General features: G+C 52.8%; 15 non-coding genes across 15 annotated transcripts; 14 read left to right on the top strand and 1 right to left on the bottom strand.

Annotated features, from left to right (window-relative positions):
• Nucleotides 1-272: 272 nt before the first annotated feature.
• Nucleotides 273-344, top strand: TRNAW-CCA (transfer RNA tryptophan (anticodon CCA)). The gene has a single exon. It is a non-coding gene; the product is annotated as a tRNA-Trp (tRNA).
• A 68-nt stretch (nucleotides 345-412) lies between these two features.
• TRNAG-GCC (transfer RNA glycine (anticodon GCC)) lies at nucleotides 413-483 on the bottom strand. Its single transcript has one exon. It is a non-coding gene; the product is annotated as a tRNA-Gly (tRNA).
• A 2,032-nt stretch (nucleotides 484-2,515) lies between these two features.
• On the top strand, nucleotides 2,516-2,587 carry TRNAW-CCA (transfer RNA tryptophan (anticodon CCA)). The gene has a single exon. It is a non-coding gene; the product is annotated as a tRNA-Trp (tRNA).
• A 1,845-nt stretch (nucleotides 2,588-4,432) lies between these two features.
• On the top strand, nucleotides 4,433-4,506 carry TRNAN-GUU (transfer RNA asparagine (anticodon GUU)). Its single transcript has one exon. It is a non-coding gene; the product is annotated as a tRNA-Asn (tRNA).
• A 253-nt stretch (nucleotides 4,507-4,759) lies between these two features.
• On the top strand, nucleotides 4,760-4,831 carry TRNAW-CCA (transfer RNA tryptophan (anticodon CCA)). Its single transcript has one exon. It is a non-coding gene; the product is annotated as a tRNA-Trp (tRNA).
• A 1,842-nt stretch (nucleotides 4,832-6,673) lies between these two features.
• TRNAN-GUU (transfer RNA asparagine (anticodon GUU)) lies at nucleotides 6,674-6,747 on the top strand. Its single transcript has one exon. It is a non-coding gene; the product is annotated as a tRNA-Asn (tRNA).
• A 253-nt stretch (nucleotides 6,748-7,000) lies between these two features.
• On the top strand, nucleotides 7,001-7,072 carry TRNAW-CCA (transfer RNA tryptophan (anticodon CCA)). Its single transcript has one exon. It is a non-coding gene; the product is annotated as a tRNA-Trp (tRNA).
• Nucleotides 7,073-8,917: 1,845 nt separating this feature from the next.
• TRNAN-GUU (transfer RNA asparagine (anticodon GUU)) lies at nucleotides 8,918-8,991 on the top strand. Its single transcript has one exon. It is a non-coding gene; the product is annotated as a tRNA-Asn (tRNA).
• A 253-nt stretch (nucleotides 8,992-9,244) lies between these two features.
• TRNAW-CCA (transfer RNA tryptophan (anticodon CCA)) lies at nucleotides 9,245-9,316 on the top strand. The gene has a single exon. It is a non-coding gene; the product is annotated as a tRNA-Trp (tRNA).
• A 1,846-nt stretch (nucleotides 9,317-11,162) lies between these two features.
• Nucleotides 11,163-11,236, top strand: TRNAN-GUU (transfer RNA asparagine (anticodon GUU)). The gene has a single exon. It is a non-coding gene; the product is annotated as a tRNA-Asn (tRNA).
• Nucleotides 11,237-13,406: 2,170 nt separating this feature from the next.
• On the top strand, nucleotides 13,407-13,480 carry TRNAN-GUU (transfer RNA asparagine (anticodon GUU)). The gene has a single exon. It is a non-coding gene; the product is annotated as a tRNA-Asn (tRNA).
• Nucleotides 13,481-13,733: 253 nt separating this feature from the next.
• Nucleotides 13,734-13,805, top strand: TRNAW-CCA (transfer RNA tryptophan (anticodon CCA)). Its single transcript has one exon. It is a non-coding gene; the product is annotated as a tRNA-Trp (tRNA).
• A 1,845-nt stretch (nucleotides 13,806-15,650) lies between these two features.
• TRNAN-GUU (transfer RNA asparagine (anticodon GUU)) lies at nucleotides 15,651-15,724 on the top strand. Its single transcript has one exon. It is a non-coding gene; the product is annotated as a tRNA-Asn (tRNA).
• A 2,497-nt stretch (nucleotides 15,725-18,221) lies between these two features.
• On the top strand, nucleotides 18,222-18,293 carry TRNAW-CCA (transfer RNA tryptophan (anticodon CCA)). Its single transcript has one exon. It is a non-coding gene; the product is annotated as a tRNA-Trp (tRNA).
• Nucleotides 18,294-22,708: 4,415 nt separating this feature from the next.
• Nucleotides 22,709-22,780, top strand: TRNAW-CCA (transfer RNA tryptophan (anticodon CCA)). The gene has a single exon. It is a non-coding gene; the product is annotated as a tRNA-Trp (tRNA).
• The last annotated feature ends 2,908 nt before the right edge of the window (nucleotides 22,781-25,688 follow it).

Consider the following 25,688-nt stretch of genomic DNA (forward strand, 5'->3'; position numbering starts at 1 on the left):
TCAAGCCCACCCAGGGACGTATGCTTTTGCCTACATCAAGTCCTGAATTAAAACACAGCTGTCTGGCTTTGCTCTTAGAGCTCTCGCTTTGCCTGCGTGACATGCTCTATCTCAACATTTCCATCTTCTCTCATCTCTTCACCTCTAGTCATTTCCACCAATAGGACTGGAAACGGGCCACCAAGCCTTCTACTTTAACCACAGGGGTACTGAGGGCCAATAAAAGGCACAGAAGCATTTCTTGATCCGGGGCTGAGAACTGCATGCACAGGGACCTCGTGGCGCAACGGTAGCGCGTCTGACTCCAGATCAGAAGGTTGCGTGTTCAAATCACGTCGGGGTCACTCTTTGACATTTTTTTCCCCAAGTCTATATCTCTGACTTCTAAAGCAAAGCCAAAAGAAGGGCGCTTTGCATTGGCCGGGAATCGAACCCGGGCCTCCCGCGTGGCAGGCGAGAATTCTACCACTGAACCACCAATGCTTCACTTACATAGGCTGAGCAGAGAGCCCTGCCGTAGACAGTAGTGATGAGGCCCATGCATTCGCATGGGACACCTATGAACAAAGTTTGCATGGCAAGCCTTGGACTGCCAAACGTTCACATGCTGATGGCAGGAATCAGATGCAGGAGACTGAAACTATGAATGTTTCTGCTTTTGCTAAGGACAGTGGTTTGGGGCCAGTGTTGTGCTTGACAGAGCACGACATCAGCCTGCTCTCTGGCTGCTCCCGGGAGAAGTGGCTGACAGAAAGCACCCTCCAGACCACCAGCAATCTTGTGTTTCACAACATGCCACTGTCACTGGACTTTCCTTCTGGGAAAGCCTAGTCACTGACCTGGCCAGATTCCCTGTCCTCCCCAAAATCCTGGGGAGAAACGGGCAGAGTTCTGCGCCCTGCGCCCTCTTTCGCGTCCCTAACGCGCTCCCAACGCGCCCTACAGCCCTGGTCGGGCACAGCCCTGGTCGGGCTCATACCACTGGGGCCTCTGCCGAGGAAGAGCCCCGGAAGCCTAGGGCCAGGCCTATTGCACAGGCATCTTAGACCAGGCCATTCCGGGATTGCTGTGTTTCACGTCCTGCCCTTCAACACTCCTGGGAGGGCTTTCCCTGAGAACCCTCATGTCTCTGCCCTCCCAGGAGGCTGTGGTTCTATGCAAAATAGGGGGTGCACCACGGGCCGTCCCCTTTCCTCTCTCTCGCCAATATCTTTCACCAAAGCTGAGCCCTGCAGGTAAATGTATCTATCTGGCTGAGGGGCCAGGGAGGGCCTTTGCCTGCAGTCTTACAAGCCAGAGTGCAGAGAAGGCAGCAGCTCTGGGACCGGGACTCTGCTCAAAGACATATCTAACATGCCACAGTGGAGCTGAGATGGGCAAGACACGTGTCTCACAGGCTGGCAGCACACCAAGACAGTGGCAGGAAACCATGCTAACAAGGAAAGAGAAAAGTCACGTGTCTCGTGGCCTTCCCACCATTAGACAGTAGTCTGCGCAAGAAAACATCCAACAGTGACAGGACAACCAAGCAAATGACAAACGCCGTGCTGAATAAAGTCATCTTACATGACATTTCGTACAAAGGCCCAGATCATGGGGATGATCGCGCAGCAGAAGCAGCAAGTATCAGAGCCACCGAACCTGGGGTGAGTTACACGAGGAGAAAGGGCGACATGGGGACAGGGGCTATGGGCTCAGGGAACAGCTACCACAATGCAACCTCGGGTGTGGGGATGCCACTCATTGCGGGTACTGCCCTGGGATTTCCTTTTAGAAAGAATCGCTGGTTAAAGTGTAGTGCACAAAAAACTCAACTCCTCGATTACACTATAAGATAACATCCTTTAACTGCCCCACCCACCCTGTGTGAGTCTCACCCACTTCCCGCCTGCTCCCTCTAGTCTGAGAGTTGTATCTCCACAAAAAACACACAGTGGGGCTCAATGAGCTGCTCATGTCTGACATGGACACCTAAGCAGTGCTGGATTCACAACCTGAAAGCCTGCAAAGGAAAGTGTGCCCGGCAGAAGATAAGCTGCCTGGCAACTCAGAACCTTCTTCTAAGAGAAGTAAGACATGTCACAATGGAGTCTAAGCCTACCTGTCTTATGCCAGGACCTTAGAGCTGCAGGCAGGAGCACAAAGGTAAAAACATATATTGAGTCCCAAAAGCTCACTGCGGTGGTTGGTCTCTGTGGCGCAATCGGTTAGCGCGTTCAGCTGTTAACCGAAAGGTTGGTGGTTCAAGCCCACCCAGGGACGTATGCTTTTGCCTACATCAAGTCCTGAATTAAAACACAGCTGTCTGGCTTTGCTCTTAGAGCTCTCGCTTTGCCTGCGTGACATGCTCTATCTCAACATTTCTATCTTCTCTCATCTCTTCACCTCTAGTCATTTCCACCAATAGGACTGGAAACGGGCCACCAAGCCTTCTACTTTAACCACAGGCGTACTGAGGGCCAATAAAAGGCACAGAAGCATTTCTTGATCCGGGGCTGAGAACTGCATGCACAGGGACCTCGTGGCGCAACGGTAGCGCGTCTGACTCCAGATCAGAAGGTTGCGTGTTCAAATCACGTCGGGGTCACTCTTTGACATTTTTTTCCCCACCAAGTCTATATCTCTGACTTCTAAAGCAAAGCCAAAAGAAGGGCGCTTTGCATTGGCCGGGAATCGAACCCGGGCCTCCCGCATGGCAGGCGAGAATTCTACCACTGAACCACCAATGCTTCACTTACATAGGCTGAGCAGAGAGCTCTGCCGTAGACAGTAGTGATGAGGCCCATGCATTCGCATGGGACACCTATGAACAAAGTTTGCATGGCAAGCCTTGGACTGCCAAACGTTCACATGCTGATGGCAGGAATCAGATGCAGGAGACTGAAACTATGAATGTTTCTGCTTTTGCTAAGGACAGTGGTTTGGGGCCAGTGTTGTGCTTGACAGAGCACGACATCAGCCTGCTCTCTGGCTGCTCCCGGGAGAAGTGGCTGACAGAAAGCACCCTCCAGACCACCAGCAATCTTGTGTTTCACAACATGCCACTGTCACTGGACTTTCCTTCTGGGAAAGCCTAGTCACTGACCTGGCCAGATTCCCTGTCCTCCCCAAAATCCTGGGGAGAAACGGGCAGAGTTCTGCGCCCTGCGCCCTCTTTCGCGTCCCTAACGCGCTCCCAACGCGCCCTACAGCCCTGGTCGGGCACAGCCCTGGTCGGGCTCATACCACTGGGGCCTCTGCCGAGGAAGAGCCCCGGAAGCCTAGGGCCAGGCCTATTGCACAGGCATCTTAGACCAGGCCATTCCGGGATTGCTGTGTTTCACGTCCTGCCCTTCAACACTCCTGGGAGGGCTTTCCCTGAGAACCCTCATGTCTCTGCCCTCCCAGGAGGCTGTGGTTCTATGCAAAATAGGGGGTGCACCACGGGCCGTCCCCTTTCCTCTCTCTCGCCAATATCTTTCACCAAAGCTGAGCCCTGCAGGTAAATGTATCTATCTGGCTGAGGGGCCAGGGAGGGCCTTTGCCTGCAGTCTTACAAGCCAGAGTGCAGAGAAGGCAGCAGCTCTGGGACCGGGACTCTGCTCAAAGACATATCTAACATGCCACAGTGGAGCTGAGATGGGCAAGACACGTGTCTCACAGGCAGGCAGCACAACAAGACAGTGGCAGGAAACTATGCTAACAAGGAAAGAGAAAAGTCACGTGTCTCGTGGCCTTCCCACCATTAGACAGTAGTCTGCGCAAGAAAACATCCAACAGTGACAGGACAACCAAGCAAATGACAAACGCTGTGCTGAATAAAGTCATCTTACATGACATTTCGTACAAAGGCCCAGATCATGGGGATGATCGCGCAGAAGCAGCAAGTATCAGAGCCACCGAACCTGAGGTGAGTTACACGAGGAGAAAGGGCGACATGGGGACAGGGGCTAGGGGCTCAGGGAACAGCTACCACAATGCAACCTCGGGTGTGGGGATGCCACTCATTGCGGGTACTGCCCTGGGATTTCCTTTTAGAAAGAATCGCTGGTTAAAGTGTAGTGCACAAAAAACCCAACTCCTCGATTACACTATTAGATAACATCCTTTAACTGCCCCACCCACCCTGTGTGAGTCTCACCCACTTCCCGCCTGCTCCCTCTAGTCTGAGAGTTGTATCTCCACAAAAAACACACAGTGGGGCTCAATGAGCTGCTCATGTCTGACATGGACACCTAAGCAGTGCTGGATTCACAACCTGAAAGCCTGCAAAGGAAAGTGTGCCCGGCAGAAGATAAGCTGCCTGGCAACTCAGAACCTTCTTCTAAGAGAAGTAAGACATGTCACAATGGAGTCTAAGCCTACCTGTCTTATGCCAGGACCTTAGAGCTGCAGGCAGGAGCACAAAGGTAAAAACATATATTGAGTCCCAACACGCTCACTGCGGTGGTTGGTCTCTGTGGCGCAATCGGTTAGCGCGTTCGGCTGTTAACCGAAAGGTTGGTGGTTCAAGCCCACCCAGGGACGTATGCTTTTGCCTACATCAAGTCCTGAATTAAAACACAGCTGTCTGGCTTTGCTCTTAGATCTCTCGCTTTGCCTGCGTGACATGCTCTATCTCAACATTTCCATCTTCTCTCATCTCTTCACCTCTAGTCATTTCCACCAATAGGACTGGAAACGGGCCACCAAGCCTTCTACTTTAACCACAGGGGTACTGAGGGCCAATAAAAGGCACAGAAGCATTTCTTGATCCGGGGCTGAGAACTGCATGCACAGGGACCTCGTGGCGCAACGGTAGCGCGTCTGACTCCAGATCAGAAGGTTGCGTGTTCAAATCACGTCGGGGTCACTCTTTGACATTTTTTTCCCCAAGTCTATATCTCTGACTTCTAAAGCAAAGCCAAAAGAAGGGCGCTTTGCATTGGCCGGGAATCGAACCCGTGCCTCCCGCGTGGCAGGCGAGAATTCTACCACTGAACCACCAATGCTTCACTTACATAGGCTGAGCAGAGAGCCCTGCCGTAGACAGTAGTGATGAGGCCCATGCATTCGCATGGGACACCTATGAACAAAGTTTGTATGGCAAGCCTTGGACTGCCAAACGTTCACATGCTGATGGCAGGAATCAGATGCAGGAGACTGAAACTATGAATGTTTCTGCTTTTGCTAAGGACAGTGGTTTGGGGCCAGTGTTGTGCTTGACAGAGCACGACATCAGCCTGCTCTCTGGCTGCTCCCGGGAGAAGTGGCTGACAGAAAGCACCCTCCAGACCACCAGCAATCTTGTGTTTCACAACATGCCACTGTCACTGGACTTTCCTTCTGGGAAAGCCTAGTCACTGACCTGGCCAGATTCCCTGTCCTCCCCAAAATCCTGGGGAGAAACGGGCAGAGTTCTGCGCCCTGCGCCCTCTTTCGCGTCCCTAACGCGCTCCCAACGCGCCCTACAGCCCTGGTCGGGCACAGCCCTGGTCGGGCTCATACCACTGGGGCCTCTGCCGAGGAAGAGCCCCGGAAGCCTAGGGCCAGGCCTATTGCACAGGCATCTTAGACCAGGCCATTCCGGGATTGCTGTGTTTCACGTCCTGCCCTTCAACACTCCTGGGAGGGCTTTCCCTGAGAACCCTCATGTCTCTGCCCTCCCAGGAGGCTGTGGTTCTATGCAAAATAGGGGGTGCACCACGGGCCGTCCCCTTTCCTCTCTCTCGCCAATATCTTTCACCAAAGCTGAGCCCTGCAGGTAAATGTATCTATCTGGCTGAGGGGCCAGGGAGGGCCTTTGCCTGCAGTCTTACAAGCCAGAGTGCAGAGAAGGCAGCAGCTCTGGGACCGGGACTCTGCTCAAAGACATATCTAACATGCCACAGTGGAGCTGAGATGGGCAAGACACGTGTCTCACAGGCAGGCAGCACAACAAGACAGTGGCAGGAAACTATGCTAACAAGGAAAGAGAAAAGTCACGTGTCTCGTGGCCTTCCCACCATTAGACAGTAGTCTGCGCAAGAAAACATCCAACAGTGACAGGACAACCAAGCAAATGACAAACGCTGTGCTGAATAAAGTCATCTTACATGACATTTCGTACAAAGGCCCAGATCATGGGGATGATCGCGCAGAAGCAGCAAGTATCAGAGCCACCGAACCTGAGGTGAGTTACACGAGGAGAAAGGGCGACATGGGGACAGGGGCTAGGGGCTCAGGGAACAGCTACCACAATGCAACCTCGGGTGTGGGGATGCCACTCATTGCGGGTACTGCCCTGGGATTTCCTTTTAGAAAGAATCGCTGGTTAAAGTGTAGTGCACAAAAAACCCAACTCCTCGATTACACTATTAGATAACATCCTTTAACTGCCCCACCCACCCTGTGTGAGTCTCACCCACTTCCCGCCTGCTCCCTCTAGTCTGAGAGTTGTATCTCCACAAAAAACACACAGTGGGGCTCAATGAGCTGCTCATGTCTGACATGGACACCTAAGCAGTGCTGGATTCACAACCTGAAAGCCTGCAAAGGAAAGTGTGCCCGGCAGAAGATAAGCTGCCTGGCAACTCAGAACCTTCTTCTAAGAGAAGTAAGACATGTCACAATGGAGTCTAAGCCTACCTGTCTTATGCCAGGACCTTAGAGCTGCAGGCAGGAGCACAAAGGTAAAAACATATATTGAGTCCCAACACGCTCACTGCGGTGGTTGGTCTCTGTGGCGCAATCGGTTAGCGCGTTCGGCTGTTAACCGAAAGGTTGGTGGTTCAAGCCCACCCAGGGACGTATGCTTTTGCCTACATCAAGTCCTGAATTAAAACACAGCTGTCTGGCTTTGCTCTTAGATCTCTCGCTTTGCCTGCGTGACATGCTCTATCTCAACATTTCCATCTTCTCTCATCTCTTCACCTCTAGTCATTTCCACCAATAGGACTGGAAACGGGCCACCAAGCCTTCTACTTTAACCACAGGGGTACTGAGGGCCAATAAAAGGCACAGAAGCATTTCTTGATCCGGGGCTGAGAACTGCATGCACAGGGACCTCGTGGCGCAACGGTAGCGCGTCTGACTCCAGATCAGAAGGTTGCGTGTTCAAATCACGTCGGGGTCACTCTTTGACATTTTTTTCCCCAAGTCTATATCTCTGACTTCTAAAGCAAAGCCAAAAGAAGGGCGCTTTGCATTGGCCGGGAATCGAACCAGTGCCTCCCGCGTGGCAGGCGAGAATTCTACCACTGAACCACCAATGCTTCACTTACATAGGCTGAGCAGAGAGCCCTGCCGTAGACAGTAGTGATGAGGCCCATGCATTCGCATGGGACACCTATGAACAAAGTTTGCATGGCAAGCCTTGGACTGCCAAACGTTCACATGCTGATGGCAGGAATCAGATGCAGGAGACTGAAACTATGAATGTTTCTGCTTTTGCTAAGGACAGTGGTTTGGGGCCAGTGTTGTGCTTGACAGAGCACGACATCAGCCTGCTCTCTGGCTGCTCCCGGGAGAAGTGGCTGACAGAAAGCACCCTCCAGACCACCAGCAATCTTGTGTTTCACAACATGCCACTGTCACTGGACTTTCCTTCTGGGAAAGCCTAGTCACTGACCTGGCCAGATTCCCTGTCCTCCCCAAAATCCTGGGGAGAAACGGGCAGAGTTCTGCGCCCTGCGCCCTCTTTCGCGTCCCTAACGCGCTCCCAACGCGCCCTACAGCCCTGGTCGGGCACAGCCCTGGTCGGGCTCATACCACTGGGGCCTCTGCCGAGGAAGAGCCCCGGAAGCCTAGGGCCAGGCCTATTGCACAGGCATCTTAGACCAGGCCATTCCGGGATTGCTGTGTTTCACGTCCTGCCCTTCAACACTCCTGGGAGGGCTTTCCCTGAGAACCCTCATGTCTCTGCCCTCCCAGGAGGCTGTGGTTCTATGCAAAATAGGGGGTGCACCACGGGCCGTCCCCTTTCCTCTCTCTCGCCAATATCTTTCACCAAAGCTGAGCCCTGCAGGTAAATGTATCTATCTGGCTGAGGGGCCAGGGAGGGCCTTTGCCTGCAGTCTTACAAGCCAGAGTGCAGAGAAGGCAGCAGCTCTGGGACCGGGACTCTGCTCAAAGACATATCTAACATGCCACAGTGGAGCTGAGATGGGCAAGACACGTGTCTCACAGGCTGGCAGCACACCAAGACAGTGGCAGGAAACCATGCTAACAAGGAAAGAGAAAAGTCACGTGTCTCGTGGCCTTCCCACCATTAGACAGTAGTCTGCGCAAGAAAACATCCAACAGTGACAGGACAACCAAGCAAATGACAAACGCCGTGCTGAATAAAGTCATCTTACATGACATTTCGTACAAAGGCCCAGATCATGGGGATGATCGCGCAGCAGAAGCAGCAAGTATCAGAGCCACCGAACCTGGGGTGAGTTACACGAGGAGAAAGGGCGACATGGGGACAGGGGCTATGGGCTCAGGGAACAGCTACCACAATGCAACCTCGGGTGTGGGGATGCCACTCATTGCGGGTACTGCCCTGGGATTTCCTTTTAGAAAGAATCGCTGGTTAAAGTGTAGTGCACAAAAAACCCAACTCCTCGATTACACTATTAGATAACATCCTTTAACTGCCCCACCCACCCTGTGTGAGTCTCACCCACTTCCCGCCTGCTCCCTCTAGTCTGAGAGTTGTATCTCCACAAAAAACACACAGTGGGGCTCAATGAGCTGCTCATGTCTGACATGGACTCCTAAGCAGTGCTGGATTCACAACCTGAAAGCCTGCAAAGGAAAGTGTGCCCGGCAGAAGATAAGCTGCCTGGCAACTCAGAACCTTCTTCTAAGAGAAGTAAGACATGTCACAATGGAGTCTAAGCCTACCTGTCTTATGCCAGGACCTTAGAGCTGCAGGCAGGAGCACAAAGGTAAAAACATATATTGAGTCCCAACACGCTCACTGCGGTGGTTGGTCTCTGTGGCGCAATCGGTTAGCGCGTTCGGCTGTTAACCGAAAGGTTGGTGGTTCAAGCCCACCCAGGGACGTATGCTTTTGCCTACATCAAGTCCTGAATTAAAACACAGCTGTCTGGCTTTGCTCTTAGAGCTCTCGCTTTGCCTGCGTGACATGCTCTATCTCAACATTTCTATCTTCTCTCATCTCTTCACCTCTAGTCATTTCCACCAATAGGACTGGAAACGGGCCACCAAGCCTTCTACTTTAACCACAGGCGTACTGAGGGCCAATAAAAGGCACAGAAGCATTTCTTGATCCGGGGCTGAGAACTGCATGCACAGGGACCTCGTGGCGCAACGGTAGCGCGTCTGACTCCAGATCAGAAGGTTGCGTGTTCAAATCACGTCGGGGTCACTCTTTGACATTTTTTTTCCCCACCAAGTCTATATCTCTGACTTCTAAAGCAAAGCCAAAAGAAGGGCGCTTTGCATTGGCCGGGAATCGAACCCGGGCCTCCCGCATGGCAGGCGAGAATTCTACCACTGAACCACCAATGCTTCACTTACATAGGCTGAGCAGAGAGCCCTGCCGTAGACAGTAGTGATGAGGCCCATGCATTCGCATGGGACACCTATGAACAAAGTTTGCATGGCAAGCCTTGGACTGCCAAACGTTCACATGCTGATGGCAGGAATCAGATGCAGGAGACTGAAACTATGAATGTTTCTGCTTTTGCTAAGGACAGTGGTTTGGGGCCAGTGTTGTGCTTGACAGAGCACGACATCAGCCTGCTCTCTGGCTGCTCCCGGGAGAAGTGGCTGACAGAAAGCACCCTCCAGACCACCAGCAATCTTGTGTTTCACAACATGCCACTGTCACTGGACTTTCCTTCTGGGAAAGCCTAGTCACTGACCTGGCCAGATTCCCTGTCCTCCCCAAAATCCTGGGGAGAAACGGGCAGAGTTCTGCGCCCTGCGCCCTCTTTCGCGTCCCTAACGCGCTCCCAACGCGCCCTACAGCCCTGGTCGGGCACAGCCCTGGTCGGGCTCATACCACTGGGGCCTCTGCCGAGGAAGAGCCCCGGAAGCCTAGGGCCAGGCCTATTGCACAGGCATCTTAGACCAGGCCATTCCGGGATTGCTGTGTTTCACGTCCTGCCCTTCAACACTCCTGGGAGGGCTTTCCCTGAGAACCCTCATGTCTCTGCCCTCCCAGGAGGCTGTGGTTCTATGCAAAATAGGGGGTGCACCACGGGCCGTCCCCTTTCCTCTCTCTCGCCAATATCTTTCACCAAAGCTGAGCCCTGCAGGTAAATGTATCTATCTGGCTGAGGGGCCAGGGAGGGCCTTTGCCTGCAGTCTTACAAGCCAGAGTGCAGAGAAGGCAGCAGCTCTGGGACCGGGACTCTGCTCAAAGACATATCTAACATGCCACAGTGGAGCTGAGATGGGCAAGACACGTGTCTCACAGGCAGGCAGCACAACAAGACAGTGGCAGGAAACTATGCTAACAAGGAAAGAGAAAAGTCACGTGTCTCGTGGCCTTCCCACCATTAGACAGTAGTCTGCGCAAGAAAACATCCAACAGTGACAGGACAACCAAGCAAATGACAAACGCTGTGCTGAATAAAGTCATCTTACATGACATTTCGTACAAAGGCCCAGATCATGGGGATGATCGCGCAGAAGCAGCAAGTATCAGAGCCACCGAACCTGAGGTGAGTTACACGAGGAGAAAGGGCGACATGGGGACAGGGGCTAGGGGCTCAGGGAACAGCTACCACAATGCAACCTCGGGTGTGGGGATGCCACTCATTGCGGGTACTGCCCTGGGATTTCCTTTTAGAAAGAATCGCTGGTTAAAGTGTAGTGCACAAAAAACCCAACTCCTCGATTACACTATTAGATAACATCCTTTAACTGCCCCACCCACCCTGTGTGAGTCTCACCCACTTCCCGCCTGCTCCCTCTAGTCTGAGAGTTGTATCTCCACAAAAAACACACAGTGGGGCTCAATGAGCTGCTCATGTCTGACATGGACACCTAAGCAGTGCTGGATTCACAACCTGAAAGCCTGCAAAGGAAAGTGTGCCCGGCAGAAGATAAGCTGCCTGGCAACTCAGAACCTTCTTCTAAGAGAAGTAAGACATGTCACAATGGAGTCTAAGCCTACCTGTCTTATGCCAGGACCTTAGAGCTGCAGGCAGGAGCACAAAGGTAAAAACATATATTGAGTCCCAACACGCTCACTGCGGTGGTTGGTCTCTGTGGCGCAATCGGTTAGCGCGTTCGGCTGTTAACCGAAAGGTTGGTGGTTCAAGCCCACCCAGGGACGTATGCTTTTGCCTACATCAAGTCCTGAATTAAAACACAGCTGTCTGGCTTTGCTCTTAGAGCTCTCGCTTTGCCTGCGTGACATGCTCTATCTCAACATTTCCATCTTCTCTCATCTCTTCACCTCTAGTCATTTCCACCAATAGGACTGGAAACGGGCCACCAAGCCTTCTACTTTAACCACAGGGGTACTGAGGGCCAATAAAAGGCACAGAAGCATTTCTTGATCCGGGGCTGAGAACTGCATGCACAGGGACCTCGTGGCGCAACGGTAGCGCATCTGACTCCAGATCAGAAGGTTGCGTGTTCAAATCACGTCGGGGTCACTCTTTGACATTTTTTTCCCCAAGTCTATATCTCTGACTTCTAAAGCAAAGCCAAAAGAAGGGCGCTTTGCATTGGCCGGGAATCGAACCCGTGCCTCCCGCGTGGCAGGCGAGAATTCTACCACTGAACCACCAATGCTTCACTTACATAGGCTGAGCAGAGAGCCCTGCCGTAGACAGTAGTGATGAGGCCCATGCATTCGCATGGGACACCTATGAACAAAGTTTGCATGGCAAGCCTTGGACTGCCAAACGTTCACATGCTGATGGCAGGAATCAGATGCAGGAGACTGAAACTATGAATGTTTCTGCTTTTGCTAAGGACAGTGGCTTGGGGCCAGTGTTGTGCTTGACAGAGCACGACATCAGCCTGCTCTCTGGCTGCTCCCGGGAGAAGTGGCTGACAGAAAGCACCCTCCAGACCACCAGCAATCTTGTGTTTCACAACATGCCACTGTCACTGGACTTTCCTTCTGGGAAAGCCTAGTCACTGACCTGGCCAGATTCCCTGTCCTCCCCAAAATCCTGGGGAGAAACGGGCAGAGTTCTGCGCCCTGCGCCCTCTTTCGCGTCCCTAACGCGCTCCCAACGCGCCCTACAGCCCTGGTCGGGCACAGCCCTGGTCGGGCTCATACCACTGGGGCCTCTGCCGAGGAAGAGCCCCGGAAGCCTAGGGCCAGGCCTATTGCACAGGCATCTTAGACCAGGCCATTCCGGGATTGCTGTGTTTCACGTCCTGCCCTTCAACACTCCTGGGAGGGCTTTCCCTGAGAACCCTCATGTCTCTGCCCTCCCAGGAGGCTGTGGTTCTATGCAAAATAGGGGGTGCACCACGGGCCGTCCCCTTTCCTCTCTCTCGCCAATATCTTTCACCAAAGCTGAGCCCTGCAGGTAAATGTATCTATCTGGCTGAGGGGCCAGGGAGGGCCTTTGCCTGCAGTCTTACAAGCCAGAGTGCAGAGAAGGCAGCAGCTCTGGGACCGGGACTCTGCTCAAAGACATATCTAACATGCCACAGTGGAGCTGAGATGGGCAAGACACGTGTCTCACAGGCTGGCAGCACACCAAGACAGTGGCAGGAAACCATGCTAACAAGGAAAGAGAAAAGTCACGTGTCTCGTGGCCTTCCCACCATTAGACAGTAGTCTGCGCAAGAAAACATCCAACAGTGACAGGACAACCAAGCAAATGACAAACGCCGTGCTGAATAAAGTCATCTTACATGACATTTCGTACAAAGGCCCAGATCATGGGGATGATCGCGCAGCAGAAGCAGCAAGTATCAGGGCCACCGAACCTGGGGTGAGTTACACGAGGAGAAAGGGCGACATGGGGACAGGGGCTATGGGCTCAGGGAACAGCTACCACAATGCAACCTCGGGTGTGGGGATGCCACTCATTGCGGGTACTGCCCTGGGATTTCCTTTTAGAAAGAATCGCTGGTTAAAGTGTAGTGCACAAAAAACCCAACTCCTCGATTACACTATTAGATAACATCCTTTAACTGACCCACCCACCCTGTGTGAGTCTCACCCACTTCCCGCCTGCTCCCTCTAGTCTGAGAGTTGTATCTCCACAAAAAACACACAGTGGGGCTCAATGAGCTGCTCATGTCTGACATGGACACCTAAGCAGTGCTGGATTCACAACCTGAAAGCCTGCAAAGGAAAGTGTGCCCGGCAGAAGATAAGCTGCCTGGCAACTCAGAACCTTCTTCTAAGAGAAGTAAGACATGTCACAATGGAGTCTAAGCCTACCTGTCTTATGCCAGGACCTTAGAGCTGCAGGCAGGAGCACAAAGGTAAAAACATATATTGAGTCCCAACACGCTCACTGCGGTGGTTGGTCTCTGTGGCGCAATCGGTTAGCGCGTTCGGCTGTTAACCGAAAGGTTGGTGGTTCAAGCCCACCCAGGGACGTATGCTTTTGCCTACATCAAGTCCTGAATTAAAACACAGCTGTCTGGCTTTGCTCTTAGAGCTCTCGCTTTGCCTGCGTGACATGCTCTATCTCAACATTTCTATCTTCTCTCATCTCTTCACCTCTAGTCATTTCCACCAATAGGACTGGAAACGGGCCACCAAGCCTTCTACTTTAACCACAGGCGTACTGAGGGCCAATAAAAGGCACAGAAGCATTTCTTGATCCGGGGCTGAGAACTGCATGCACAGGGACCTCGTGGCGCAACGGTAGCGCGTCTGACTCCAGATCAGAAGGTTGCGTGTTCAAATCACGTCGGGGTCACTCTTTGACATTTTTTTCCCCACCAAGTCTATATCTCTGACTTCTAAAGCAAAGCCAAAAGAAGGGCGCTTTGCATTGGCCGGGAATCAAACCCGGGCCTCCCGCATGGCAGGCGAGAATTCTACCACTGAACCACCAATGCTTCACTTACATAGGCTGAGCAGAGAGCCCTGCCGTAGACAGTAGTGATGAGGCCCATGCATTCGCATGGGACACCTATGAACAAAGTTTGCATGGCAAGCCTTGGACTGCCAAACGTTCACATGCTGATGGCAGGAATCAGATGCAGGAGACTGAAACTATGAATGTTTCTGCTTTTGCTAAGGACAGTGGTTTGGGGCCAGTGTTGTGCTTGACAGAGCACGACATCAGCCTGCTCTCTGGCTGCTCCCGGGAGAAGTGGCTGACAGAAAGCACCCTCCAGACCACCAGCAATCTTGTGTTTCACAACATGCCACTGTCACTGGACTTTCCTTCTGGGAAAGCCTAGTCACTGACCTGGCCAGATTCCCTGTCCTCCCCAAAATCCTGGGGAGAAACGGGCAGAGTTCTGCGCCCTGCGCCCTCTTTCGCGTCCCTAACGCGCTCCCAACGCGCCCTACAGCCCTGGTCGGGCACAGCCCTGGTCGGGCTCATACCACTGGGGCCTCTGCCGAGGAAGAGCCCCGGAAGCCTAGGGCCAGGCCTATTGCACAGGCATCTTAGACCAGGCCATTCCGGGATTGCTGTGTTTCACGTCCTGCCCTTCAACACTCCTGGGAGGGCTTTCCCTGAGAACCCTCATGTCTCTGCCCTCCCAGGAGGCTGTGGTTCTATGCAAAATAGGGGGTGCACCACGGGCCGTCCCCTTTCCTCTCTCTCGCCAATATCTTTCACCAAAGCTGAGCCCTGCAGGTAAATGTATCTATCTGGCTGAGGGGCCAGGGAGGGCCTTTGCCTGCAATCTTACAAGCCAGAGTGCAGAGAAGGCAGCAGCTCTGGGACCGGGACTCTGCTCAAAGACATATCTAACATGCCACAGTGGAGCTGAGATGGGCAAGACACGTGTCTCACAGGCAGGCAGCACAACAAGACAGTGGCAGGAAACTATGCTAACAAGGAAAGAGAAAAGTCACGTGTCTCGTGGCCTTCCCACCATTAGACAGTAGTCTGCGCAAGAAAACATCCAACAGTGACAGGACAACCAAGCAAATGACAAACGCTGTGCTGAATAAAGTCATCTTACATGACATTTCGTACAAAGGCCCAGATCATGGGGATGATCGCGCAGAAGCAGCAAGTATCAGAGCCACCGAACCTGAGGTGAGTTACACGAGGAGAAAGGGCGACATGGGGACAGGGGCTAGGGGCTCAGGGAACAGCTACCACAATGCAACCTCGGGTGTGGGGATGCCACTCATTGCGGGTACTGCCCTGGGATTTCCTTTTAGAAAGAATCGCTGGTTAAAGTGTAGTGCACAAAAAACCCAACTCCTCGATTACACTATTAGATAACATCCTTTAACTGCCCCACCCACCCTGTGTGAGTCTCACCCACTTCCCGCCTGCTCCCTCTAGTCTGAGAGTTGTATCTCCACAAAAAACACACAGTGGGGCTCAATGAGCTGCTCATGTCTGACATGGACACCTAAGCAGTGCTGGATTCACAACCTGAAAGCCTGCAAAGGAAAGTGTGCCCGGCAGAAGATAAGCTGCCTGGCAACTCAGAACCTTCTTCTAAGAGAAGTAAGACATGTCACAATGGAGTCTAAGCCTACCTGTCTTATGCCAGGACCTTAGAGCTGCAGGCAGGAGCACAAAGGTAAAAACATATATTGAGTCCCAACACGCTCACTGCGGTGGTTGGTCTCTGTGGCGCAATCGGTTAGCGCGTTCGGCTGTTAACCGAAAGGTTGGTGGTTCAAGCCCACCCAGGGACGTATGCTTTTGCCTACATCAAGTCCTGAATTAAAACACAGCTGTCTGGCTTTGCTCTTAGAGCTCTCGCTTTGCCTGCGTGACATGCTCTATCTCAACATTTCCATCTTCTCTCATCTCTTCACCTCTAGTCATTTCCACCAATAGGACTGGAAACGGGCCACCAAGCCTTCTACTTTAACCACAGGGGTACTGAGGGCCAATAAAAGGCACAGAAGCATTTCTTGATCCGGGGCTGAGAACTGCATGCACAGGGACCTCGTGGCGCAACGGTAGCGCATCTGACTCCAGATCAGAAGGTTGCGTGTTCAAATCACGTCAGGGTCACTCTTTGACATTTTTTTCCCCAAGTCTATATCTCTGACTTCTAAAGCAAAGCCAAAAGAAGGGCGCTTTGCATTGGCCGGGAATCGAACCCGTGCCTCCCGCGTGGCAGGCGAGAATTCTACCACTGAACCACCAATGCTTCACTTACATAGGCTGAGCAGAGAGCCCTGCCGTAGACAGTAGTGATGAGGCCCATGCATTCGCATGGGACACCTATGAACAAAGTTTGCATGGCAAGCCTTGGACTGCCAAACGTTCACATGCTGATGGCAGGAATCAGATGCAGGAGACTGAAACTATGAATGTTTCTGCTTTTGCTAAGGACAGTGGCTTGGGGCCAGTGTTGTGCTTGACAGAGCACGACATCAGCCTGCTCTCTGGCTGCTCCCGGGAGAAGTGGCTGACAGAAAGCACCCTCCAGACCACCAGCAATCTTGTGTTTCACAACATGCCACTGTCACTGGACTTTCCTTCTGGGAAAGCCTAGTCACTGACCTGGCCAGATTCCCTGTCCTCCCCAAAATCCTGGGGAGAAACGGGCAGAGTTCTGCGCCCTGCGCCCTCTTTCGCGTCCCTAACGCGCTCCCAACGCGCCCTACAGCCCTGGTCGGGCACAGCCCTGGTCGGGCTCATACCACTGGGGCCTCTGCCGAGGAAGAGCCCCGGAAGCCTAGGGCCAGGCCTATTGCACAGGCATCTTAGACCAGGCCATTCCGGGATTGCTGTGTTTCACGTCCTGCCCTTCAACACTCCTGGGAGGGCTTTCCCTGAGAACCCTCATGTCTCTGCCCTCCCAGGAGGCTGTGGTTCTATGCAAAATAGGGGGTGCACCACGGGCCGTCCCCTTTCCTCTCTCTCGCCAATATCTTTCACCAAAGCTGAGCCCTGCAGGTAAATGTATCTATCTGGCTGAGGGGCCAGGGAGGGCCTTTGCCTGCAGTCTTACAAGCCAGAGTGCAGAGAAGGCAGCAGCTCTGGGACCGGGACTCTGCTCAAAGACATATCTAACATGCCACAGTGGAGCTGAGATGGGCAAGACACGTGTCTCACAGGCTGGCAGCACACCAAGACAGTGGCAGGAAACCATGCTAACAAGGAAAGAGAAAAGTCACGTGTCTCGTGGCCTTCCCACCATTAGACAGTAGTCTGCGCAAGAAAACATCCAACAGTGACAGGACAACCAAGCAAATGACAAACGCCGTGCTGAATAAAGTCATCTTACATGACATTTCGTACAAAGGCCCAGATCATGGGGATGATCGCGCAGCAGAAGCAGCAAGTATCAGGGCCACCGAACCTGGGGTGAGTTACACGAGGAGAAAGGGCGACATGGGGACAGGGGCTATGGGCTCAGGGAACAGCTACCACAATGCAACCTCGGGTGTGGGGATGCCACTCATTGCGGGTACTGCCCTGGGATTTCCTTTTAGAAAGAATCGCTGGTTAAAGTGTAGTGCACAAAAAACCCAACTCCTCGATTACACTATTAGATAACATCCTTTAACTGCCCCACCCACCCTGTGTGAGTCTCACCCACTTCCCGCCTGCTCCCTCTAGTCTGAGAGTTGTATCTCCACAAAAAACACACAGTGGGGCTCAATGAGCTGCTCATGTCTGACATGGACACCTAAGCAGTGCTGGATTCACAACCTGAAAGCCTGCAAAGGAAAGTGTGCCCGGCAGAAGATAAGCTGCCTGGCAACTCAGAACCTTCTTCTAAGAGAAGTAAGACATGTCACAATGGAGTCTAAGCCTACCTGTCTTATGCCAGGACCTTAGAGCTGCAGGCAGGAGCACAAAGGTAAAAACATATATTGAGTCCCAACACGCTCACTGCAGTGGTTGGTCTCTGTGGTGCAATCGGTTAGCGCGTTCGGCTGTTAACCGAAAGGTTGGTGGTTCAAGCCCACCCAGGGACGTATGCTTTTGCCTACATCAAGTCCTGAATTAAAACACAGCTGTCTGGCTTTGCTCTTAGAGCTCTCGCTTTGCCTGCGTGACATGCTCTATCTCAACATTTCTATCTTCTCTCATCTCTTCACCTCTAGTCATTTCCACCAATAGGACTGGAAACGGGCCACCAAGCCTTCTACTTTAACCACAGGCGTACTGAGGGCCAATAAAAGGCACAGAAGCATTTCTTGATCCGGGGCTGAGAACTGCATGCACAGGGACCTCGTGGCGCAACGGTAGCGCGTCTGACTCCAGATCAGAAGGTTGCGTGTTCAAATCACGTCGGGGTCACTCTTTGACATTTTTTTCCCCACCAAGTCTATATCTCTGACTTCTAAAGCAAAGCCAAAAGAAGGGCGCTTTGCATTGGCCGGGAATCAAACCCGGGCCTCCCGCATGGCAGGCGAGAATTCTACCACTGAACCACCAATGCTTTACTTACATAGGCTGAGCAGAGAGCCCTGCCGTAGACAGTAGTGATGAGGCCCATGCATTCGCATGGGACACCTATGAACAAAGTTTGCATGGCAAGCCTTGGACTGCCAAACGTTCACATGCTGATGGCAGGAATCAGATGCAGGAGACTGAAACTATGAATGTTTCTGCTTTTGCTAAGGACAGTGGTTTGGGGCCAGTGTTGTGCTTGACAGAGCACGACATCAGCCTGCTCTCTGGCTGCTCCCGGGAGAAGTGGCTGACAGAAAGCACCCTCCAGACCACCAGCAATCTTGTGTTTCACAACATGCCACTGTCACTGGACTTTCCTTCTGGGAAAGCCTAGTCACTGACCTGGCCAGATTCCCTGTCCTCCCCAAAATCCTGGGGAGAAACGGGCAGAGTTCTGCGCCCTGCGCCCTCTTTCGCGTCCCTAACGCGCTCCCAACGCGCCCTACAGCCCTGGTCGGGCACAGCCCTGGTCGGGCTCATACCACTGGGGCCTCTGCCGAGGAAGAGCCCCGGAAGCCTAGGGCCAGGCCTATTGCACAGGCATCTTAGACCAGGCCATTCCGGGATTGCTGTGTTTCACGTCCTGCCCTTCAACACTCCTGGGAGGGCTTTCCCTGAGAACCCTCATGTCTCTGCCCTCCCAGGAGGCTGTGGTTCTATGCAAAATAGGGGGTGCACCACGGGCCGTCCCCTTTCCTCTCTCTCGCCAATATCTTTCACCAAAGCTGAGCCCTGCAGGTAAATGTATCTATCTGGCTGAGGGGCCAGGGAGGGCCTTTGCCTGCAGTCTTACAAGCCAGAGTGCAGAGAAGGCAGCAGCTCTGGGACCGGGACTCTGCTCAAAGACATATCTAACATGCCACAGTGGAGCTGAGATGGGCAAGACACGTGTCTCACAGGCAGGCAGCACAACAAGACAGTGGCAGGAAACTATGCTAACAAGGAAAGAGAAAAGTCACGTGTCTCGTGGCCTTCCCACCATTAGACAGTAGTCTGCGCAAGAAAACATCCAACAGTGACAGGACAACCAAGCAAATGACAAACGCTGTGCTGAATAAAGTCATCTTACATGACATTTCGTACAAAGGCCCAGATCATGGGGATGATCGCGCAGAAGCAGCAAGTATCAGAGCCACCGAACCTGAGGTGAGTTACACGAGGAGAAAGGGCGACATGGGGACAGGGGCTAGGGGCTCAGGGAACAGCTACCACAATGCAACCTCGGGTGTGGGGATGCCACTCATTGCGGGTACTGCCCTGGGATTTCCTTTTAGAAAGAATCGCTGGTTAAAGTGTAGTGCACAAAAAACCCAACTCCTCGATTACACTATTAGATAACATCCTTTAACTGCCCCACCCACCCTGTGTGAGTCTCACCCACTTCCCGCCTGCTCCCTCTAGTCTGAGAGTTGTATCTCCACAAAAAACACACAGTGGGGCTCAATGAGCTGCTCATGTCTGACATGGACACCTAAGCAGTGCTGGATTCACAACCTGAAAGCCTGCAAAGGAAAGTGTGCCCGGCAGAAGATAAGCTGCCTGGCAACTCAGAACCTTCTTCTAAGAGAAGTAAGACATGTCACAATGGAGTCTAAGCCTACCTGTCTTATGCCAGGACCTTAGAGCTGCAGGCAGGAGCACAAAGGTAAAAACATATATTGAGTCCCAAAAGCTCACTCCGGTGGTTGGTCTCTGTGGCGCAATCGGTTAGCGCGTTCGGCTGTTAACCGAAAGGTTGGTGGTTCAAGCCCACCCAGCGAAGTATGCTTTTGCCTACATCAAGTCCTGAATTAAAACACAGCTGTCTGGCTTTGCTCTTAGAGCTCTCGCTTTGCCTCCGTGACATGCTCTATCTCAACATTTCCATCTTCTCTCATCTCTTCACCTCTAGTCATTTCCACCAATAGGACTGGAAACGGGCCACCAAGCCTTCTACTTTAACCACAGGGGTACTGAGGGCCAATAAAAGGCACAGAAGCATTTCTTGATCCGGGGCTGAGAACTGCATGCACAGGGACCTCGTGGCGCAACGGGAGCGCGTCTGACTCCAGATCAGAAGGTTGCGTGTTCAAATCACGTCGGGGTCACTCTTTGACATTTTTTTCCCCAAGTCTATATCTCTGACTTCTAAAGCAAAGCCAAAAGAAGGGCGCTTTGCATTGGCCGGGAATCGAACCCGTGCCTCCCGCGTGGCAGGCGAGAATTCTACCACTGAACCACCAATGCTTCACTTACATAGGCTGAGCAGAGAGCCCTGCCGTAGACAGTAGTGATGAGGCCCATGCATTCGCATGGGACACCTATGAACAAAGTTTGCATGGCAAGCCTTGGACTGCCAAACGTTCACATGCTGATGGCAGGAATCAGATGCAGGAGACTGAAACTATGAATGTTTCTGCTTTTGCTAAGGACAGTGGCTTGGGGCCAGTGTTGTGCTTGACAGAGCACGACATCAGCCTGCTCTCTGGCTGCTCCCGGGAGAAGTGGCTGACAGAAAGCACCCTCCAGACCACCAGCAATCTTGTGTTTCACAACATGCCACTGTCACTGGACTTTCCTTCTGGGAAAGCCTAGTCACTGACCTGGCCAGATTCCCTGTCCTCCCCAAAATCCTGGGGAGAAACGGGCAGAGTTCTGCGCCCTGCGCCCTCTTTCGCGTCCCTAACGCGCTCCCAACGCGCCCTACAGCCCTGGTCGGGCACAGCCCTGGTCGGGCTCATACCACTGGGGCCTCTGCCGAGGAAGAGCCCCGGAAGCCTAGGGCCAGGCCTATTGCACAGGCATCTTAGACCAGGCCATTCCGGGATTGCTGTGTTTCACGTCCTGCCCTTCAACACTCCTGGGAGGGCTTTCCCTGAGAACCCTCATGTCTCTGCCCTCCCAGGAGGCTGTGGTTCTATGCAAAATAGGGGGTGCACCACGGGCCGTCCCCTTTCCTCTCTCTCGCCAATATCTTTCACCAAAGCTGAGCCCTGCAGGTAAATGTATCTATCTGGCTGAGGGGCCAGGGAGGGCCTTTGCCTGCAGTCTTACAAGCCAGAGTGCAGAGAAGGCAGCAGCTCTGGGACCGGGACTCTGCTCAAAGACATATCTAACATGCCACAGTGGAGCTGAGATGGGCAAGACACGTGTCTCACAGGCTGGCAGCACACCAAGACAGTGGCAGGAAACCATGCTAACAAGGAAAGAGAAAAGTCACGTGTCTCGTGGCCTTCCCACCATTAGACAGTAGTCTGCGCAAGAAAACATCCAACAGTGACAGGACAACCAAGCAAATGACAAACGCCGTGCTGAATAAAGTCATCTTACATGACATTTCGTACAAAGGCCCAGATCATGGGGATGATCGCGCAGCAGAAGCAGCAAGTATCAGGGCCACCGAACCTGGGGTGAGTTACACGAGGAGAAAGGGCGACATGGGGACAGGGGCTATGGGCTCAGGGAACAGCTACCACAATGCAACCTCGGGTGTGGGGATGCCACTCATTGCGGGTACTGCCCTGGGATTTCCTTTTAGAAAGAATCGCTGGTTAAAGTGTAGTGCACAAAAAACCCAACTCCTCGATTACACTATTAGATAACATCCTTTAACTGCCCCACCCACCCTGTGTGAGTCTCACCCACTTCCCGCCTGCTCCCTCTAGTCTGAGAGTTGTATCTCCACAAAAAACACACAGTGGGGCTCAATGAGCTGCTCATGTCTGACATGGACACCTAAGCAGTGCTGGATTCACAACCTGAAAGCCTGCAAAGGAAAGTGTGCCCGGCAGAAGATAAGCTGCCTGGCAACTCAGAACCTTCTTCTAAGAGAAGTAAGACATGTCACAATGGAGTCTAAGCCTACCTGTCTTATGCCAGGACCTTAGAGCTGCAGGCAGGAGCACAAAGGTAAAAACATATATTGAGTCCCAACACGCTCACTGCAGTGGTTGGTCTCTGTGGTGCAATCGGTTAGCGCGTTCGGCTGTTAACCGAAAGGTTGGTGGTTCAAGCCCACCCAGGGACGTATGCTTTTGCCTACATCAAGTCCTGAATTAAAACACAGCTGTCTGGCTTTGCTCTTAGAGCTCTCGCTTTGCCTGCGTGACATGCTCTATCTCAACATTTCTATCTTCTCTCATCTCTTCACCTCTAGTCATTTCCACCAATAGGACTGGAAACGGGCCACCAAGCCTTCTACTTTAACCACAGGCGTACTGAGGGCCAATAAAAGGCACAGAAGCATTTCTTGATCCGGGGCTGAGAACTGCATGCACAGGGACCTCGTGGCGCAACGGTAGCGCGTCTGACTCCAGATCAGAAGGTTGCGTGTTCAAATCACGTCGGGGTCACTCTTTGACATTTTTTTCCCCACCAAGTCTATATCTCTGACTTCTAAAGCAAAGCCAAAAGAAGGGCGCTTTGCATTGGCCGGGAATCAAACCCGGGCCTCCCGCATGGCAGGCGAGAATTCTACCACTGAACCACCAATGCTTTACTTACATAGGCTGAGCAGAGAGCCCTGCCGTAGACAGTAGTGATGAGGCCCATGCATTCGCATGGGACACCTATGAACAAAGTTTGCATGGCAAGCCTTGGACTGCCAAACGTTCACATGCTGATGGCAGGAATCAGATGCAGGAGACTGAAACTATGAATGTTTCTGCTTTTGCTAAGGACAGTGGTTTGGGGCCAGTGTTGTGCTTGACAGAGCACGACATCAGCCTGCTCTCTGGCTGCTCCCGGGAGAAGTGGCTGACAGAAAGCACCCTCCAGACCACCAGCAATCTTGTGTTTCACAACATGCCACTGTCACTGGACTTTCCTTCTGGGAAAGCCTAGTCACTGACCTGGCCAGATTCCCTGTCCTCCCCAAAATCCTGGGGAGAAACGGGCAGAGTTCTGCGCCCTGCGCCCTCTTTCGCGTCCCTAACGCGCTCCCAACGCGCCCTACAGCCCTGGTCGGGCACAGCCCTGGTCGGGCTCATACCACTGGGGCCTCTGCCGAGGAAGAGCCCCGGAAGCCTAGGGCCAGGCCTATTGCACAGGCATCTTAGACCAGGCCATTCCGGGATTGCTGTGTTTCACGTCCTGCCCTTCAACACTCCTGGGAGGGCTTTCCCTGAGAACCCTCATGTCTCTGCCCTCCCAGGAGGCTGTGGTTCTATGCAAAATAGGGGGTGCACCACGGGCCGTCCCCTTTCCTCTCTCTCGCCAATATCTTTCACCAAAGCTGAGCCCTGCAGGTAAATGTATCTATCTGGCTGAGGGGCCAGGGAGGGCCTTTGCCTGCAGTCTTACAAGCCAGAGTGCAGAGAAGGCAGCAGCTCTGGGACCGGGACTCTGCTCAAAGACATATCTAACATGCCACAGTGGAGCTGAGATGGGCAAGACACGTGTCTCACAGGCAGGCAGCACAACAAGACAGTGGCAGGAAACTATGCTAACAAGGAAAGAGAAAAGTCACGTGTCTCGTGGCCTTCCCACCATTAGACAGTAGTCTGCGCAAGAAAACATCCAACAGTGACAGGACAACCAAGCAAATGACAAACGCTGTGCTGAATAAAGTCATCTTACATGACATTTCGTACAAAGGCCCAGATCATGGGGATGATCGCGCAGAAGCAGCAAGTATCAGAGCCACCGAACCTGAGGTGAGTTACACGAGGAGAAAGGGCGACATGGGGACAGGGGCTAGGGGCTCAGGGAACAGCTACCACAATGCAACCTCGGGTGTGGGGATGCCACTCATTGCGGGTACTGCCCTGGGATTTCCTTTTAGAAAGAATCGCTGGTTAAAGTGTAGTGCACAAAAAACCCAACTCCTCGATTACACTATTAGATAACATCCTTTAACTGCCCCACCCACCCTGTGTGAGTCTCACCCACTTCCCGCCTGCTCCCTCTAGTCTGAGAGTTGTATCTCCACAAAAAACACACAGTGGGGCTCAATGAGCTGCTCATGTCTGACATGGACACCTAAGCAGTGCTGGATTCACAACCTGAAAGCCTGCAAAGGAAAGTGTGCCCGGCAGAAGATAAGCTGCCTGGCAACTCAGAACCTTCTTCTAAGAGAAGTAAGACATGTCACAATGGAGTCTAAGCCTACCTGTCTTATGCCAGGACCTTAGAGCTGCAGGCAGGAGCACAAAGGTAAAAACATATATTGAGTCCCAAAAGCTCACTCTGGTGGTTGGTCTCTGTGGCGCAATCGGTTAGCGCGTTCGGCTGTTAACCGAAAGGTTGGTGGTTCAAGCCCACCCAGCGAAGTATGCTTTTGCCTACATCAAGTCCTGAATTAAAACACAGCTGTCTGGCTTTGCTCTTAGAGCTCTCGCTTTGCCTCCGTGACATGCTCTATCTCAACATTTCCATCTTCTCTCATCTCTTCACCTCTAGTCATTTCCACCAATAGGACTGGAAACGGGCCACCAAGCCTTCTACTTTAACCACAGGGGTACTGAGGGCCAATAAAAGGCACAGAAGCATTTCTTGATCCGGGGCTGAGAACTGCATGCACAGGGACCTCGTGGCGCAACGGGAGCGCGTCTGACTCCAGATCAGAAGGTTGCGTGTTCAAATCACGTCGGGGTCACTCTTTGACATTTTTTTCCCCAAGTCTATATCTCTGACTTCTAAAGCAAAGCCAAAAGAAGGGCGCTTTGCATTGGCCGGGAATCGAACCCGTGCCTCCCGCGTGGCAGGCGAGAATTCTACCACTGAACCACCAATGCTTCACTTACATAGGCTGAGCAGAGAGCCCTGCCGTAGACAGTAGTGATGAGGCCCATGCATTCGCATGGGACACCTATGAACAAAGTTTGCATGGCAAGCCTTGGACTGCCAAACGTTCACATGCTGATGGCAGGAATCAGATGCAGGAGACTGAAACTATGAATGTTTCTGCTTTTGCTAAGGACAGTGGCTTGGGGCCAGTGTTGTGCTTGACAGAGCACGACATCAGCCTGCTCTCTGGCTGCTCCCGGGAGAAGTGGCTGACAGAAAGCACCCTCCAGACCACCAGCAATCTTGTGTTTCACAACATGCCACTGTCACTGGACTTTCCTTCTGGGAAAGCCTAGTCACTGACCTGGCCAGATTCCCTGTCCTCCCCAAAATCCTGGGGAGAAACGGGCAGAGTTCTGCGCCCTGCGCCCTCTTTCGCGTCCCTAACGCGCTCCCAACGCGCCCTACAGCCCTGGTCGGGCACAGCCCTGGTCGGGCTCATACCACTGGGGCCTCTGCCGAGGAAGAGCCCCG

This window comes from Pleurodeles waltl, chromosome 4_1, assembly GCF_031143425.1.
Source record: "Pleurodeles waltl isolate 20211129_DDA chromosome 4_1, aPleWal1.hap1.20221129, whole genome shotgun sequence".
Taxonomy (NCBI): domain Eukaryota; kingdom Metazoa; phylum Chordata; class Amphibia; order Caudata; family Salamandridae; genus Pleurodeles; species Pleurodeles waltl.